The sequence below is a fragment of the Psittacula echo genome, assembly GCF_963264785.1.
Source record: "Psittacula echo genome assembly, chromosome: 6".
Taxonomy (NCBI): Eukaryota; Metazoa; Chordata; class Aves; order Psittaciformes; family Psittacidae; genus Psittacula; species Psittacula echo.
In genome coordinates this window covers 11,585,364-11,602,502 of record NC_137743.1, presented here as the reverse complement: position 1 = coordinate 11,602,502, position 17,139 = coordinate 11,585,364, and the positions used below count along the sequence as shown (strand labels likewise).

General features: G+C 45.7%; 1 long non-coding RNA gene across 1 annotated transcript in view; it reads left to right on the top strand.

Moving 5' to 3' along the window:
- Positions 1–4,315, top strand: part of LOC308222514 — a 64,664-nt gene extending 60,349 nt beyond the window's left edge. The window contains exon 7 of the long non-coding RNA XR_013957152.1: positions 4,228–4,315. This is a non-coding gene — a long non-coding RNA (uncharacterized lncRNA). The remainder of the gene's footprint in view (positions 1–4,227) is intronic.
- Positions 4,316–17,139: the final 12,824 nt, after the last annotated feature.

The window sequence follows — 17,139 nt, the reverse complement described above, 5'->3', positions numbered from 1 at the left end:
GCTGAAAGGTCTGATTATGCTGGGCCAAGCAAAAAATCTATTACAGAGGTACTAATTGCCTGCACTGTTTATGTAGTCACACATTGCACCTGCTATTTCCTGCAGGAGTCTAACACCAGTAGAGTTTTCCATCCCAAAGTGGGTATGATGCTGAAATACCACACAGAAAAGGAATTCACGAGGAACAGGCCTGAGCTGTGTTAAGCCAATGACTTAACATGATTTTTAAAATGGAAAAGCCACCCAGGAAAACCAGATGACGAAATTTGCCACCATTCAATTAAAAACTCATCCTTTCCTGTTGTTGAGTAAGCGCTTTCCAAGTTCACCCGTTTTTCCTGGGATGAGTGACTCATGAACCTGATAGGAAAATGCACCTGTTTTTAGCCAGAGGTTAAAGCAGCTCTCCAGTTACCAGAGTAAACAAAGGATTTATTTCTGTCCTTAGCAGTTACCCTGCAAAGTCCAGGAACACAGGAAGGCTGGCAGGAGCAATCAGGTTTGAGTCAAGTTTGCTGAAGGTCTGTGAAGCCCATGGTAAGATGCTCATAGATACCAATGGGATTTGCCCCACGTCTTTGTTAGAGGGCAAATGGGAAAGAACAGTTGGTGCAGTGATTGTGCTGGCTGCCAAGGACTCCAAGGAGCTGGAAGGTGTTTGTCATGGTGTGAGACGTATTCCTTTGAAGATGTCCGTCCCTACTCTTGGAAAAGAAGCACCTGTCAGTCACAGAGATGTAATAGGTGTATATGCATTCAAGACTATGAGATTGATCGGACACCATGGTAATGGCAGCCATGAAAATGGCTAAAATATTTGGAAATGCGTGTTGGATGTATTGGTATCATGGAAGCTGAGAGGTTCAATTAGCCAGTAGTCATTATAATCCCAGCATGAGAAATGGGATGTGTTTGATCTCCACTGCAGAGTGCTGAAAAGTGCAAACATATCATCAGCTTATTTCAGGTCAGCACTCAAGATGGTATAAAGACAAGATGGATTTTAGCCTTCATTTAACTGGATTTAATTACATACATGAGCTTCAAAGTGCCTAAGGCCTAATGGATGGTGATCTAAGGTCTGATAGGAAAAACAACAACAACCTAACCCTTAAGCTTGCTTGTTAGACCATATGGCATGACTGGACCATGTGATGTTTCAGGGAAGGATGTTAGGAATAAAATACCCAGCACATTCAAAGCATTTGCTAAGATTTCCAGCTTCACTCAGAAGAATCTGAACACCGACCTCGCCTGCCCTCCATACCAGCATGGCTCAGGAGCTTGGCTGAGACAGATAGGAGACAGTGTTCCCAACCACAGCTCCCTGAAAAGTCTCTAGTGCCCTCAGACAGAGCATGTGGACCCTTGGAGAAGAAAAGGACCTGTTGAATTTTAGGTTTAGACGATCCATGTGGCTAGGAAATTCCAAATTACCAAATTTAAGGAAAAGAGGCAATCATCAAAGGCTCATTATGTTCACTTACTTTTGTTTTAATTAGTGTTAGTGTGTCAGATACTGTGACAGTCATCTATTTGTATTTCTGGCTGTGCTTGGCTTCAGAGAATCCTATTTGTTTTCTGGATAAAGTACAGTGTCTCTCTTTCTCCTTCAGATAGCACAATGTGGTTCCAAATAAAGTCTTGGAGAGCTACCATTAAAAATCTAGAAATGATGGTGAAAAAGCTGCTCATGGAACTAAGACCTGCCAAGACATGGCTAAATGTAACTGCTTGTGGCAGATGTTTATGGGAAAACGGAAAGGTTTTAAATTGCTTAATTATTGGATAAGCAGAAGTGCTCCGAAATGAAAAGGATACAACTTCACTATGCCACTACTTTAAATTACTGTAGCCTGGTTCCGTCCATTGCAGGAAGTCTGTGCCTGTGTTGATTCACAGCCTGATCTAGCTCAGATGGAGACGGCTGGTTGTAAGAAATCATCAGCTGGAATGGTTTGAATTTCCAGTGCCTGTGTGGTGCTTGGCATCCACACAGAGCAGCCCCCCCAGGTGCTACCACTTTGAAGATGATCAGCTCCAGACCCTCACTTTCATCTTGGTCACATATCCAACGGAAAGGACCTTGATGTAACCATGTCTGTTCCACATTTAAAAGAGAACTGCTTAGAAGCTGCTTAAATAATCTGTGTGTGCACCTAAGAATCTCTGAGCTTTGACCATATCAATTGAAGCAACCTCATGAGGTGGGTATAATCCCAATTTATATAGGAGTTCAATGGAGGGTGAATGCTTTGCTTTGTGTCAGTTCTGCATCAGGTAAAGGATATCAGCCCTTACCAGCCTCCATGAATCACCTCAGTGGGCTGACTAACCTCCACCTGCTTTGTCTGTGAACCATACAGCTCAAAAATGTCATATTCATATCCTCAGCACATTCCCCTTCCTTGCCAGCTGAGTGGTACCCATGCACAGTGTGGTGAGGAACCCTGATGGGCTGTGCTGGCTCTGTGCTCAGTGGGTGAGATTTGTTGGCTCCTGCGTGCAGCAGTGAACCCAGATACCTTTATAGCATAGTCCTGGGGTTCCTCCAACACCTGCCCATTTCCTGGCAAGGAGGAGACCTGGGAACATACTTACATTAATGTCCTAGGTCTCAGTCCCTCTCACAGCTCCTTCATCGTGTCTCTTTGTTGTTGTGTGCTGGGCTGAGCTTCCAGCTGGTGGCTTTTCCCTCTGCATGCCCAGTTTTGGAAGTTCCTTATCACACTTCTCCCTGGGAAAGTTGGTGGTTCACAACACCAGCACAGTCCTTAGCTCTGGAGACTGCCTCTGCATCCCAGGCAGTGTGCAGTATTGCCCATGCCCTTGGTGACTGGCTTGGGTTTGACTTCACCGCTTGAGCTGACTCACCATGGGATCAAGCAGTGACCAGCACTGATGCAAGGAACAGGGCAGGAGATCCTGACCAAGGAGAAGAGAAAGTCACAGTGGCCTCAGCCTGGTCCTGCTGAAGGTATCATGAAATTGCCCCATAAGACTGCTCCTCCTTAAAGAGTAATGCAGCACGGGAGTTCAACCAGAAATACCAACCCAACACATTTGTTTTGATTTGGCCTGTCGCTCTCAAGTGCTTCTTTTACATATGGATCATCCATGGACCCCACAAACTCCCTGGCAGCCTCCTGCTCTTGCTGTGCTTAAAAAAGTCTTATCACTTAAATGTATGCCTTCAGCAAGTTGCTTTTAATTTTATTGTACTTTATTGTAGTTTCACATCCACTTTGTCAGACTGCCTGTTCCCTTCCATCTTCCTGAACTCCCTATTCTTCGAAGAATTTAGTTGTACATCTCAGAAGTGTTAAATGGCTTAATCACATTGACTTACTTTTTCTTTCCCTTTGAATGGTTTCTATTTGATGCTGAGCCTGTTGCAGGGGGTTTTTAAACAATCTAATATCACCTACAAGTGCTTTACTATTTTTAGCTGCTGATTTCAATGAATTTCCTCACTTTTACGTCGTTCCTCTTTTTAAAGGTGATTTGGTACATTTAATCTGTGTAGATCTTCTGAGAACTTGAGTCACTTACTTATCTTTCCCTATTTCGCATCAACTGTTCTGACATTTATACTGTTTAAACCTGGTATAACAGTATTTACTCATTAGTTCTTTCTAGAAAGTTTACCAGATACTTGTGTTGCAAATATCCCTATTTAAAGCCGGGCATTCTAATTCATCTTCCTTTACTTTCAGATCACTGCCATTTGTTCAGAAATGGTTTTAAAGGTGGTCATGGGCTAACTACCTATTTTTGTGTGTTTTGTGTGTGTGTGTGTATGTGCACACCCTAATTAACTTGGGCTTCATTGATCAAGTTTGGTCTCTGTTTTCCACTTATCTCCGTTGCCTTCTGTCCTATCTTTTTTATTATCACAGTGATTTGAGAGCTTCAACCAAACTGTGTTCTTCCACACCTCTCTTGCTCCCAGTTTTCAGTTTAAAACTCTCCTGCAACTCTATCTCCACTATGCCCCAGCTCCTTTCTGTCTTGTTTACATAGATCTTACTTTTTACTACATAGGCTCCACTTGTCTAAATAGCTTTCCCCTTCTTTAATAAACCCAGCATCTCTGTACCCATTGCCTTGCCAGCTTCAAACATTTGTTTTGCATACATAGAACTATTTAATATCAGCTATCATTCATCTCCAGGGTTTGAAGTGCTCTTCCTTGCCTACCCACTTGTGCTCTTCCCTTTGCCACAGTTAATAGCACCATCAGTCATACTGGAAAGTTACACCCAGCCGATATTAGGAAATGCTCCCTGCTGCCTCATAAATCCCTGGTGCCACCAGTAACAGCAGAGGAGGAGGAGGACGTGGAGGAGGAGGCATTCCAAGCATATGGACTCTCAGGCAAGTGAAATGAAGCTGCATAGGTCACACACACTGCATATCACGGTCACATTCGCTCATGGCGAAATCTTGCCCACTCAGCATCGTCTGGGAATGTCAACACTTGCTGTTCCAGTGGGAATTTTGTGCTCCTTGAAGACATCAGCTTCACACTGCATTTTAACAATACCTCTGAGGCAGTCAAGCAGCCCCCTCTCTCTGTCCCAGCTGGGCTTTGCTTCCCATCCCTCCTTGGTGCAGGCACAGATATCCATCCAACCCACGAACAGCAGGGAACAAGGTACCACATCAGCCTTGATGTGTTGTTAAACTACACCTCTTCCGTGCTCTGTGAGATGGGGTCTTCTTTATACACAGGCTTTGTATTTGCACTGTTTACCTGCTCTTTAGGTAGTTTCTTATCGAAATGCACAGGGACCGATCAAAACTGGAGTGCACTGTCTCAATGAACATGATGAGCATGGGCTGAGGGACATGGATGTGATAGACACACAAGAACAAGTGTGACATCTCTCCTGTTTCCCTTTCTAGATGCTTCCTGAAGTTCTGCACTGCATCTTGCCACCATGCCAGGCTCCCTCTGATCCATGACCACAGCTCTGTGCATCAGACGTCACTCCAGAGCAGGACAGCTCTTTCCCAGGAGATAAGTGAGGGGTTTTTTTTTGCCTACACAACAGCTCTCCTGAGCTTTCCCATGCTGGGAGGGTGGGAGGGAGGAGATCCAGCTTCCTCCCTGTCCGAGCGCCAGCCCCGTGGGCCTGCCATGGCACTGCTGGGAACATCCAGGGGCATTATGCAATTTGCAGAGGCGGTTTTTCATGCAGCCTGGCGAGGCAGGGTCTGATAATGGCTCTCCCTTTGTTTGTAGCACACAATCAAGCTCATGATCATCTCTCCAGTACAGGCGGCCCACGGTGTTATGTCCTGTACTGCTGTGATGACGAGAGTAGGGCTGTGCGCAGGAGCCCTGCAGTGCTTTCATCAGTGAATGCTGTGCTAGTTAGGCACAAATCATTAATGGTCTAAAAAGGGCTGGAATAAGCTAGCTCGGCTCCGGTGGAAGTGCGGGTTGTGTCTTTTTCAGGAGGCATGGGAAACCCTTCTTAAGTCTGTTTTTAAAGTTCTCAAGTAATGTCACTGATTCCACTTTCCAAAGGTCACACAGAGGAATTCTCTTCTGCCATCTCCAAAGGCATGACAAATGTTCTTCTAACGGAGTAAAAATTGTTCAACACAATGTGCTTAGCAATTACATTGCCCCATAAAGGCATTAACAGCCCGTACAGTAAGATAAAACAGTTTGTTTCCTATTGTTTTTCAAAGGGGGAAAAAACAGGCTGTAGTGATCTTGTGGAGAGTTTGAGGAATAAATATAGTTTTATGTCTTTTGAATGCTTTAATGGGTTTTTAAAGTATCTTTTAATAGCTTTAGAGGTCTATTTATAGACTATCCATTTTAGAGATCGGAAAACATATTCAGTTCTGTGTTCTGTGAACCTATTTAAATTGCATTCAAATGTAAAGTTGTCCATAACATATTAATTCAGCACCTTTTCTGAATGCTTCTTCCCATGTAGTCTCTATTTACAGCATCATGTGCTATTTTCCCCAGTATCATTCTGCCTCCTGCATGATGCTCTCACATTTTGGGCTCAAATCCCCTTCTAACGTGGTGGGCAAAGGAGGCAGCCATGCAAGAAATTAGAAGCAAAGACTACAGTGTGTCACTGAATGCAAATCTAGCACAAATCTAGGTTCGTTTGGCCGAAGGAAACACAACCCTGAAACAGCAGCAGAGTGTTTGCTGGCCTGTGGGTTAGAAACCCAGTGTCACTGCAAATCCAGTCAGACAAGTGTGCACTGGCATCTCTGACCTCTTCCATTTGGCACCATTTTCTTTGCATCTTTGTCTGAGAGGCTGATGTGGGAGTGAACAATGGAAACCAAACTGCCCCTCCAGCCCTCAAGCTGGTCCCAGAACATCCTGGTGCACGTGCATTGGCTGGGTGAGGTGAAGGAGAGGTTTCATCACTCCGGTGTGTGGGTCAGTAGACTCCAGGGTAATCAGCAGAGTATTTTTCACCAGCATGGAATGAAAAGGAGGAGAACAAGGAGACACAGCCACATTTGATGTGAGGGCTGTCTGTGGCTACGTAATGGGCAGGTCAGATTGTATCTACTTTTGCTGCAGAAGAGGAGGCAGTGTGACAGCTACCTGGAGTGAGTATGCCAAGAAAGCACCTATTTCCTTGGGTGGGAGGCTCAGATGTAACCCCAAGGTGTGTCCATGCAGGATTTCCAGCTTCTGTTTGAAAGCCTCAATGACCTTTAGTGCTCCTGCTATGCCTGTGCAAGCAAAGCTCCCCACTGACCTTTCTCTGGTTCACACACCACTAGTAAGAGGAAAGATGTTGTAGGTAGAGCATTGAGAAATAGGTGCAAAGGAGAGTCTGTGGCTCTGCCGCCAAGTTCCTCTGCAATCTTGTGCAAATCATTTCTCACATCTATGCATGCATTTCCAATCTGTGATGTCAAAGCAGCAGTACTTCATCTCACCCATGCACTGCTGTCCTAAATTATAAAATCTTCCAAGAAAACCTGCCTATTCTCAGGTTAATATACAGACTCTAGCCCATAGGGCACTTTTTTCCTACCTGTTTCCTCATGTTGTGTCTGGGCTTTGCAATGACCATCACATAAGGTAAACCATGACATCCATTTGTGTCCAGCCTCGAAACGTTATTTCATTCCCTGAGGTGTGTGCTGTTATCAGGCGAATGAAATGTCCCAGTCCCCGGGTAATTATTTATTAGGTAAGATTTAATGTGTGTGTGTGTGCGTGCAGGACTGGCAGCTACAAGTGGATCCCACAGGAGAGGTCTGTGTGCCAAGCTTATGTCAGCTTTAGGGTAGGGAAGGGTGAGTAACTGGAGTAAAAATAACAAAGCGGTAAGGTCAGTAACAGTTTGCAGGAACTTAACCCAAAACCCTTTCTTTTCACCCCAAGGCCGAACTTACCATTCAGAACAGGAGGCTGATGGGCTGGATTTGCACCCACGTCTAAACCAAATCACAGATCTGCACTGAGGCAAAGCAATGTTTGGGACCCAAATCCCCCTGTGACTGTTCTATCCATACATCACCAAAGTCTGAAGAATGTTTTTAGCTTCTTGTGTTTCTTACACACTTATTCCCTGTTTGGTACCAGTATTGCTGTTTTTCTGCTCAGAAAGTGCCTCTGCAATGTTCCCTGGCTGAGTAAGGATGGCAGCCTTGCCGCACCAGTTTTGACCAGAGAACATCTGGAAGTCCAGGTGAATACAGGCACAGGTGAAGGAACAGCACACAAACACGTGGTGGACATTATACCAAAGAAATCAAGTGAGTGGAAAGATGTTATTTGGCTGTTAAGAGTGGGGGATTGATGAGACACACAAATCTCAGACAAAACCCTGTTCCTCTGGGAGCCCAGGGCTAAGACTTGACAGCTTGATGTCCAGCTGTCCTGAGCTGGTTGATGTAAGGACTTGACACTGATGGGAAAAGCTGGACTTCGAGGCTTATTTAAAGAGTCTGATAGATTACGGGTGTGGAAAAAGGGCTGATTGGGAGTGTGGGGAACAAACCTTGTCTTGCAGGCTGCAGCGCTAGGGGCATAACAAAGGGGAAGAGCACTGGTGACATTACAGCTCATGGGGCTCTGGCAGTTCCACCTGTTTGGCTTTTCTTGGTTTCCACTATGTTCTGTTCTCTCCATCTCTGTTGTTCACCCACATAATTACATAAGATATCACCAGCTAAAACTGCATTTGCCTCCTTAATAGATGGCTCATTATCTAGGGAGGGAAACAGAAAGGGCAAAAGCTTTTATGTGCCAACAGCACTGCGGAGATGTTCATGTGCATTACAGGAGAAGGAAAGGGCGTAACCCATCTGTGCTAATTTATAGGCAGATGGGCCGAAAGAGTCAAGGTGTAATGAAGGTCAGCATGGCTGGGAATGGGGTGGAGGCAGTGCAGGGTTACTCTCTTGACATAAAAGCGATTAATTCTCCAACAAAGCCCCTCTCATGCAGCAGAACAGAGCAAGGCAGTTCTCTCTGTATTTAAAAGTACTCCCACAGCTTTGATCTTTTCCTCTCTTCTGGAAAAGTCAGCTTGCAAAGAGGGTCTGGCCTCATCTGGGATGATGTATTGGGCCATGTGGTGCTGGCCTTGTAAAGCAGCATAGGCAAGCCTGCTGTTCTCCATATTGTGTCATTCTGGAAAACTCTCCTAGTATTCTGGTTGCTGCAGTAATGGCAACACACTGCTGCAGTGCCCGGTACCCTGCCTGCTCGGAAATGCCATGAGATCACTCCTTCTCATAACAATGTTGTTTTTCGTCCAGTTTCGGCCACACACAGGGTATTTAGCTATGACTGAAAACAGAAAAGCAAATGAGCGAGAACAAAGTCTCCTGCCAAAACTCCAAGGACCTTAAAACGTGGAACTGTGCAACCATACTAGCCTGAAAACAACCCCTTAGCCCAGCATGCTCTTCAGTGTAAGATATATCCCGTTCCAATCAGTATATTGAGACAACCAACTGTAGACAGGCTTTTCACAGTATCACAGTATCACAGTATGTTAGAGATTGGAAGGGACCTCAAAAGATCATCTAGTCCAATCCCCCTGCCAGAGCAGGAACACCTAAATAAGGTTACATAGGAATTGATTCATGTTTAAAACAAATGCTTGTTTTGAACTGAGGTCAGAGCTGTATTGGCGCCAGGTATCAGGCCTGGTTTCAGTAGAACCTGTGGCAGATATGTACTGATCTAACCATATGGTGGTGGGTTTCGTGCTGCTGCCTATGTTGGCAGGAGACCAAAATGTTGCTGTGGGCTCCCCCAGCCATAAAAACCCATGAAGTTCTGCAGCTGTAGTTTCATTTCATGTCACGGTCTGATCAACCTCCTTCTTACTTGATTTTCTCTTATTTCCTCTATACACTTCCCGCACAGAAAGTCTAAGATTCCAAGTTGCCTTTTGAGAAGGTTTTAAAATTAACTTCTCCATTTGTGTGAGATGACCCTGGGTTTTGGTAATAAAATGTGCCGGGGGTGGAGGGAAAGAGAATACTTCTCAGTACGGGGTGAGTGCTGACGCCTTTAACAAAGTCATGGTGTAATATGCTCTTCTGCTGACTTCTGCCTTCCTTAATTACCTTCTGAATCCCGAAAAGCTGAACTGTGCCTCACCAGCTCCTTATGCCCCTTGGGTTTGCTCTCCACAACAGATAGGTGCTTTCCCTGCAGTCTCTGGAGGCTCTTTGTTGCTGCTCTGATACATTATATGTGTTTGTTTTGCACATCGATGTTTGTGTTTTCTGCACTGCTTGTGTTTTCCAATTCCTTGGAGCAGTGAGGATGCTGCTGAATTGTCAGAATCGTGGTAGGATGCTGAGCTGAGGTTACTGTCAATGGCCTCATTATGTTAACAAGGGATATTTTAAGAAGTACAAAAGATGTGGCATTTACTTTCTTGAGAGAAAGAGGGGAGAAAGAGGATGTTTGTGGATGAATGGAGACTTAAACTGCTGGTCCCCCCCACTGTTCAGTTAGAAATGAATGACTGGCTCTCTCCAGATCATTTGCTAGCCAGAGCCCTGGTGGCTTTCTGATTTGTATTTCCAGGCTGCTCACAGTGTTTGGCTCACCCATGCATGCAAGGCAGTGCAATCCTTCCTCCTGAAGAGCAATTTGTCTCTGTTCTGGGTCATCTGGACCTCGTACCCTGGACTTCAAGAGAGCAGACTTTGGCCTCTTCAGGAACCTGCTTAGTAAGGTTCCATGGGATACAGCCCTATAGGGCAGGGGGGCCCAAGACTGTTGGTTGTTATTCAAGGATCACCTGCTACAAGCTCAGGAGTGTTGCATCCCAACTAGAAGGAAGTGCAGCAGGAGGACCAGGAGACCTCCATGGATGGATAAGGAGCTGCTCAGGAAAATTCAAAGGAAAAAAGAGGCTTATAGAAGGTGGAAGCAAGGACAGGCGGCCTGGAAAGAATACAGGGATGTTGTCCGGGAAGCTAGGGACCAGGTGAGGAAAGCTGAGGCCCAGTTAGAATTAAACTTGGCTATGGATGTTAAGGATAATAGGAAGGGATTCTATAGGTACATAGAGAATAAAAGACAGACTAGGGACAATGTAGGCCCCCTCTGGAAGCTATCAGGAGAACTGGCTACCCAGGATCTGGAGAAGGCTGAGGTTCTTAATGACTTCTTTGAGTCAGTCTTCACTGGCAAATGCTCTGACCACATCACCCAAGTCTTGGAAGGCAAACACAGGGACTGTGAGAATGAAGACCTTGGGCCCACTGTAGGAGAGGATCTGGTTCAAGACCATCTTAAAAACCTAAATGTACACAAGTCCATGGGACCTGACGGAATCCATCCGCGGGTCCTGAAGGAGCTGGCGAATGAAGTTGCTAAGCCACTGGCCATCATATTTGAAAGATCATGGCAGTCAGGTGAAGTTCCCGACAACTGGAAAAAGGGAAATATAACCCCCATTTTCAAGAAGGGGAAAATGGATGACCCGGGGAATTACAGACCAGTCAGTCTCACCTCTGTGCCTGGCAAAATCTTGGAGCAGATTCTCCTAGAAGGCATGCTAAGGCACATGAAAAGCAACAAGGTGCTTGGTGACAGCCAGCATGGCTTCACTAAGGGGAAATCCTGCCTGATCAATTTGGTGGCCTTCTATGATGGACAGGGGCAGAGCAGTTGACGTCATCTACCTGGACTTGTGCAAAGCATTTGACACTGTCCCACACGACATCCTTGTCTCTAAATTGGAGGGACATCAATTTGATGGGTGGACCACTCGGTGGATAAAGAACTGGCTGGATGGCCGCACGCAAAGAGTTGTGGTCAACGGCTCGATGTCCGGCTGGAGACCGGTAACGAGTGGTGTCCCTCAGGGATCGGTGTTGGGACCGGTCTTGTTCAACATCTTTGTCAGTGACATGGACAGTGGGATTGAGTGCGCCCTCAGCAAGTTTGCCGATGACACCAAGCTGTGTGGTTCGGTTGATACGCTGGAGGGAAGGGATGCCATCCAGAGGGACCTCGACACGCTTGTGAGGTGGGCTGATGCCAGCCTTATGAAGCTTAACTATGCCAAGTGCAAGGTCCTACACCTGGGTTGGAGCAACCCCAGGCACAGCTACAGGTTGGGCAGAGAAGAGATTCAGAGCAGCCCTGAGGAGAAGGACTTGGGGGTGTTGGTCGATGAGAAAATGAACATGAGCTGGCTTCAGTGTGCGCTCACAGCCCAGAAAGTCAACTGTATCCTGGGCTGCATCAAAAGGAGTGTGACCAACAGGTCGAAGGAGGTGATCCTGCCCCTCTACTCTACTCTCCTGAGACCTCACTTGGAGTATTGTGTGCAGTTCTGGTGTCCTCAAAATAAAAAGGACGTGGAACTGTTGGAACAAGTCCAGAGGAGGGCCACGAGGATGATCAGGGGACTGGAGCACGTCCCGTGTGAAGACAGGCTGAGAAAGTTGGGGCTGTTCAGCCTGGAGAAGAGAAGGCTGCGTGGAGACCTCATAGCAGCCTTCCAGTATCTGAAGGGGGCCTACAAGGATGCTGGGGATGGACTATTCATCAGGGACTGTAGTGACAGGACAAGGGGTAACGGGTTCAAACTTAACCAGGTGAAGTTTAGATTGGATATAAGGAAGAAATTCTTTACTGAGAGGGTGGTGAGGCACTGGAATGGGCTGCCCAGGGAGGTTGTGAATGCTTCATCCCTGGCGGTGTTCAAGGCCAGGTTGGATGAGGCCTTGGGTGACATGGTTTAGTGTGGGGTGTCCCTGCCCATAGCAGGGGGGTTGGAACTGGATAATCTCAAGGTCCTTTCCAACCCTAACTATTCTATGATTCTATGATCTGGGCACCTGAAGCAGGCGTAGCCTTAACAGACACAGCAATGGGACATGCAACATCACAGCATCTTCATGCAGATGTAAGTCAGGGCTGCTGTGGTCTTACTCCCTCCTTCAAGCCAGCACTAGCATTGGAAAGCAAATCAGTCTAGAAAACTGAGCTGCTAGAGAAGTAATGCTATGAGAAAGAAAGTACTTAATTCCCTATACACTTGCCTTCTGGAGGAACACGGCTAAGTATGGCCAGGGCTAAGGAGAAGATGGCACCCTAGTCCTCTCCGCTCAGATGGGGTCTCTACCTCCAGGTATGCTTGAGGCAGTATATCAAAAAGGAGGATACTGCCTGCAAATCTTCTGACTTAAATGAAAAGGAGACCTGTGCACAGCCCACACCTCTGAATCAAAGGGATCATGTTCATTCCCTTCCTCCCTTTTGACAGGCCATTGGGAAGTAGTTGGCATACCTCTTATCAAAGGAAATGTGGTCCTTTCCTTAAGCTTGTCTGCTCAGTGGTGTTGTGTAAACACAGATCAATAAGGTGACACAAGTCCTATCCTATTACCGGTATTCAGCAGCAGATGAAGCACCCAGTAAGCTTAGCATATTATCATTTCGTGCATTTACAAGTAAAGACTTAGGTAAGATTAATTGCTTTCAAGGTGACTCTTGACAATTGTCTCCTTATAATGGAGTTTGTAACCAGTTCACTGTGGCTTTGTCACCGTGACAAATCACAGACAATTTAGCAGTTGGATAGAAAAGATTTATTTAACAGGCCTTGTGCTGCTTCTGTTTCCCTTAAGAGAAAAATAGCTCCCCAGCAAAAAGCACACCCAACAGTGATAGCGAATGTGATAAAGAACTATCTACAGCTGGGGGTTTATTTTGTTTCTTAAGGTGTAAGTATTTTAGGTGTCCTGTTCTACCAAAGCCCCTGAGTGGGTGAAATGCAGCATTATAAAAACAGAACAGAGCCATTCATGCTGGATGGAGTGACCAAATTCCAGTACCTATCTCTGACAGCTTTTTGTTCATTTTTTGTTCATACAAAATGCTGAGAGCAGGGGAAGGAAAGGAGATTGAGGAGACTGTAAACTACCACAAAACATCAGCTGCGGATTTATTTGTTTGTTCCTCTGCTTTATGCCCAGCTGAAAGAGAGCAGCTGGGTCCAACTGACCCTTTAACTGATGGAGGGACTGTAAAGCAAAGCCCAGCACACTGCAAGGAACAGGATACAAACAGAGCTGGGGGGGATTTCCCTGGAGGAGGTGCCATTGCCTGAGAAAAACCCCTGTGACTCCTGCTCAGGTAAAGCACTGTTGTTAGAAGAAGTGGACGTGCTCTCTGGTCTGCTATCTCCTGCATACCTCAACCACAGCTTGGCCAGAACGGTTACATGAGTTTTGTGGTTGTGCCTGGCCTTACAGTATTCGGAGCAGGAAGCAATATGTTTAGAGGTATGCGCTAATTTGTCCCATATGGGACAATCATTTCTATTTTTCTTTCCCAAAGCAGCGTGCAGGGAAGTTGTTAGTACTCACTGCAACACCACTCACTGTGCTTGGGGGTTAAAGCACAAGCAGTAAAATGCCGATAGGTAAACCCTCCAAAAACAACAGCAAAAAGCAGATATTTCAGGTGGGTTGTTGTTCACTGATGGCCTGTTTCTGAATTTCAAGGCTTCCTATGCCCACATTTTTCAGTCCTGTGAATGATAAACCTGTGCTTTTACTTTTGGTATTAACTCCTAAAGGTCATAGAGACTGCTCTGACTCCCAAGAAGATGCATTTCCTGGAAAGCACCTTATATCACAAGAGCTGTGGTAGAAGCCTTGGTTAAGCTACTGAATTGTAATGCAAAAAGCAGAGGAGTTGGGTGGGAAATGTGCAACTCCTTTCCCTTTTTCTAAAGAGCTCTCGTTTGCTCCCTAGTTACAAGATCGTGAAGCAGTTGTCTCCTCATTTCTGAAATATCAGCAAACCCTCCTCTGCAGAACTGCAAATGTTTTGAATAATAAAATGAAGGGTGAGGTTTTTCAGGCTCAGGTAGGGGAGCAGAATGACTCATTCCCACTATGATGAAAAGGGACTAGATCTCTACATCACCTGGGAAGCCCTGCATGGGACATCATAGCTGGACTGTCACATGCCAAGAAGCAACAGCAGCGGAGGAGCTCTGCTGTGAATGCTGGCCATGCCCAGATAGAGAAGGATCTGTTTCAGAAAGAGCTCCTGAGCTGGTCTTCTGTGGATATCTGACCACAGCTTGTTCAAACGTGAGTCAATCACTTTAGTTAACAGCTCTATTAAAGGCAGCTGTAAGACTGATCCATACCAGGACTTTGTAATGCATTGGCAGCGTTGTTTGACTGCAGGTTTTATTACATCCTGAGTACTCACATCACATCACTTCCCATAGCATGAGATGCTGGGTAAGGATTAGCACACTGCTGTACCACAAAGTCTGGTATAGCTGAGTAAGTGGTTTAATGTAATCCTCCAGAGGATTGCTCTCCTGAAGAGATTCCTAGGAATGCTCTATGCTTCTATCAGGCTTTTAGATGACTTTCAATCATTTCTTGAGGGGGCTTTTTGGTGTTTGTGCAGCTTCTCTGTGATACAGTCTGTCTTCAAGACATCTGGGCAGCGATTGGGTCACCAAAGACTAGGGTAAAGCTTAAAGACAATTGATATTGTTGTATGAGGAATGAGTCATCAGATGATCAAAGCATGACTCTGACAAGGAGGGATCCCAGTGCAGAATTCTAACAGGGTTCTGAATAGACAGTTATGTTTGCTGTTGATATCTGGTGTGTATATATATATATATGTATGCTGATGCTCAACATACTCTTGTTTTGCATTAAGGCACCTCCAGGACAGCAAATCATGCTCAGCACCACTCCAGTAATAAGGTAAGAGTGCTGCCACTGCTTTGTCCAGCCACTTGGATATCTGTCTCCTAGTGTTCAGAATAAAGAGCAACCAGGAGTTCCTCAAAGTCACAGCAATTTGCATTCTCTATCTGCTCTTCTTATTTTGTTATTAGCCACTTGGTGAAATTTTCTGGTCTAGGTTATGTGGGAAATTTGGTACCTACATCTCAAATGCAGAAAAGCCCTTTGAATTACTAAATAAGTTCTCCAAGAGGCAAAGAAAGCAAGCCATACCACTGTCTTAGACATTCTTGACTAAGGAGGTCATACCCAATGACCAAATAGATCCTATACAGAACAGAAATGATGGTAGCTGCAATAGGAGCCTTGAGGGTGAGGGAGATTTTCAGCAGCCCAGGTACACAGCATATCCTTGGGACCCTGGCAAGGATGAAACCTTCTCTCCCACACACCCCCAGTCTATCTTGAAAAGCCAAGTTCTGTAATTTTTTAAAGGCAAAAATATTACAGCAACAGCAAACATGAAAATCAGATGTTATGTGATTACTAATGATCTTAGCAATGTGTTGTATCACTGGGAGGAAGAGCAAGAGGAAGGAAGCGCTCAACATTCTTCAGGTTTAGTTTTTAATTATTAAACAATTATTGATGCAACTAAAGCAACCCAAACCCAGGATTATGCACAGAGGTTTCAACTGTATAATTGTGTTTGGGAGAGGAGAGCAAATGGACTGCTGCAGCCCAAAAGAAGCCAAAGTAAGAATATGTAGAAACATAGGGCTTTTGCCTGGTCACCTAATTTTAGTTTGGGGTGCTTTTTCTCAGAACCCAAATATCTGGAGGCACCTACAGCAGATTAAATGTGTATGGGTGAGCATCCCAGCATGGTACCCATGAGGTGGTTGCACCCCAGGCCATCCCGCTAGTAGCCAGTAAGCTGCTAGTAACCTGGAATGATGATCAGACAATTGGGAGACATAATTGCTGTGGCAGCCCAGGGTGTCTGAGGGCAACAGAGCTGCAGTGGGGACATGAGGGCAGTTGGTGCTTCCCCTGGGCAAAACAGCCAGGGCACAAAATCCCAGCGCTCCCTTTCACTACTGGAGCAAGCTGTGAAGAACACCAGGCCTGGTCACTTATTTAACTGTCAGTCATTAATTTCATCCTTGACCTTTCTGAAAAGCTCTGTATTTCACTGTTGCGCTGGAAACCGATGAGTATAGCTTTAAGCTGACATACACAACAGTTCTTCCCTGTGAGTGTTCTGAGGTGCTGGCACAGGTTGCCCAGGGAAGCTGTGGTTGCCCCATTCCTGGGACAACGACATGAGGCAACCAAATGCAGATATTTAGGCAGTAATTTAAGTAGCTTTTTAGAAATCAGGTTGCTTTGCTGTGTTGTCTGTGCTCTTCTAGGGCTGCCTGGTTTTCTTGTGATGTTAAGAACAAAACACACTTTATTTCCTGCAGAAAACAAGCTGGTTTGGGGTCATTACACCTGGTGGTGCACCCAGGCTGCTGTTTCCCAATGTTTCCTTTGGGTATGAAGCTGGTTTGAGGGGGTCTCCCCACCCCAAGCCCTGCTCCCATCCTGCCTCCCCACTGCTGTGTGCTGTCCCACCGTTGCACAGGGCAGCCATGAGTGGCCTATGCTGTGACTCCAATCACTGGAGAGGTTTTTTAGCATGTTATAAAGAGTGCTTTAACCTGTGTCCACAGAGTGAAAGAAATAACCCAAAAGTCAAACCAGCTCATTTTCTCCTGGGTTAATGAGCTGAAGCAGGTCTTACAAGCCCCAAAACCAGCACAAAAGAGGCAATGGGAACTTCTCCCAGGAGCTGAGATAGTGACAGGGAGAAGCAGGGATGGGAGGAAGAGCATTTCCCGCTGTTGGTCACAGCAGCTCCACCACAACGTGTCATTT